The following is a 2278-nucleotide window of genomic DNA, read 5'->3' on the forward strand; positions in this document are numbered from 1 at the left end:
TCTCCTTTGCTGTGTATGTGACTATGGAGCTGTTTGGTGATGTCGTCTATTATGGCCTTCATAGAAGCAACAGGAGATTGTTGCATCCATCTAGAACCCTCAGAACTACAGTGCTATGATGTCACTCACTTCCACAGGCCTTGCAGAGTGTAAACAACAACAACCCAGCTTTGTTGTGTATGTAACCATAGGGATTTGTGATGTCACCTAGAACCTTCACAGCAGCGACAGCTTTATGAGGAGCATCAGCACTGCTCTGCCTGAGCAGAACCATCACCGCCATAGGTTGTCAAATAACCCGGGTTTAACCCACACAGGTAAGTCCAATGGGGTGCAGGCATGTCCTCTATGCTTACAGCTTCCCGTGGGTGTTGGTTTGATACCGTTTGGGGACAGCCAAGGAGGCATCTGCAGGCAACAAAGGTAGGTGTGTGCTTGTGTGTGTGTTTCCTATGCAGATCCTAAGCCCAGTGTCACATGCAAGTAGGAGGAGTAAGAAGGGTTCCTGGCAAATCCGGGTTATGGATTGCATTTAAAAAGGCCCCGTGGGAGTGCAATGGGCCCCTGTCTTGCTGCTTAGCAATAATGGTATGGGTTTAGGTTCTGCTGTGTGTACTGGTGGTTGACTGCCCCCCAGCCCAGAGTGTGCATGGAAAATTGTCTGGCAGCCTCCCTGACAGCAAGCAGTGATAGTGCCCATGAAGGGCACCTTGTTGGGCCCGCCCCTTTCACGGTTATCGCTTCTCGGCCTTTTGGCTAAGATCAAGTGTAGTATCTGTTCTTATCAGTTTAATATCTGATACGTCCCCTATCTGGGGACCATATATTAAATGGATTTTTGAGAACGGGGGCCGATTTCGAAGCTTGCTTCCGTCGCCCTATGCATTGACCCGATATGGCAGTATCTTCGGGTACAGTGCACCACCCCCTTACAGGGTTAAAAAGAAAGATTCCTACTTTCATTGCTACCTGCTTGCTGGCTAGCCAGCTAGCCAGCCCTGTGGGCCTTGCTGCTGCTGCAGCCAAAAAACAAAAGGTGGTGCTGCTGCTGCTTCTGCTGCTTCTGCTTCTGCTTGTGTCTGGCCGCTGTTGGAGCGTCCAGGCACAGGACTTCTGCTGCTGCTGACTAAATGGCCTCCTTAATTGGATCATTTGAGTAGCCAGCACACCTGTGCAGGTAGGGCATGACATGATAGGCAGCTGCCTTGATAGCGGGTGGGTGCTGAATGTTCCTAATTGACAAAATAAGATTAATGCTTATGAAGAAATATAAAATCTCATCCCTTCCCCAATATCGCGCCACACCCCTACCCCTTAATTCCCTGGTTGAACTTGATGGACATATGTCTTTTTTCGACCGTACTAACTATGTAACTATGTAACATAACATGGGGGGGGGGGAAAGGGGGTCTCCTGGCTGTTCACACAGGTGTGTCATTGCTGTACATTGACCATGCATTGCTTCTGTGGTATTGCAAAGGCAAAGACAAATGCTTCCAGCCATCCATTGCACTAATGGATTGGTCATCAGCTGGCTGTCTATGTCCCGCATCAATATAGACCAAAGTACAGAGGGTTAGGCTATGCTATTGTGCACCTACCTGATGCATCAGAAGGTGCGAGGCCCTTGCTAAATTCTGTGCACAGACTTTGAGATCTATACTTTAGACTGTATCTAAACCTGCTCCAACATGGACTGACATTCTGGCCTACTTTCAGCCGATGCGACTTGTCTGTCGCTGAACAGTCGCTTTTTATGTATTCAGCACCTATGTATAATGTTGTAAAAATGCTCTAGAAGCTAAAGTCGCAGAAATGTCACACATATTTGGCCTGCAACTTTCTGTGCGACAAATTCAGACAGGAAAAATCAGTATAAATCCTTAGAAAATTATCCCCCAGTGTCTCCATCTGCTGGCGGTATTGAATAAGCATTGCTGCACTGATGGGGTATGCATTAGACGAAAAAAAAAGAAGAAAAAGAAGAATAATACGCCCAGAAAAGAGGCGAAAAGGAGAAAAACGTAAAAAAACGTGAAAAAAAAGTAAGAGGAAGAGAAGGGAAAAAAAGGTGGAAATGGGTTTAAAAGTGATTTCGGCGGAGAAATATATATATATATATATATATATATATATATATATATACGCGCACACACACACATATATATAAACGTATTCTCCGTTGAGATATTGCAGCCGCTGCTGTGTCCAGGCCCAGGAGCCTTAGCACTGTGCTGTGATGTCACTCAATACCACTGACATCACTAGGTGTAAACAA

The 2278-nt window shown here is 46.1% G+C and overlaps 1 non-coding gene across 1 annotated transcript; it reads left to right on the plus strand.

Moving 5' to 3' along the window:
* Nucleotides 1-736: 736 nt before the first annotated feature.
* LOC130341902 (U2 spliceosomal RNA) lies at nt 737-927 on the plus strand. The gene has a single exon (XR_008881655.1). It is a non-coding gene; the product is annotated as a U2 spliceosomal RNA (small nuclear RNA).
* Nucleotides 928-2278: the final 1351 nt, after the last annotated feature.

This window comes from Hyla sarda, unplaced genomic scaffold, assembly GCF_029499605.1.
Source record: "Hyla sarda isolate aHylSar1 unplaced genomic scaffold, aHylSar1.hap1 scaffold_630, whole genome shotgun sequence".
NCBI classification, from domain to species: Eukaryota; Metazoa; Chordata; class Amphibia; order Anura; family Hylidae; genus Hyla; species Hyla sarda.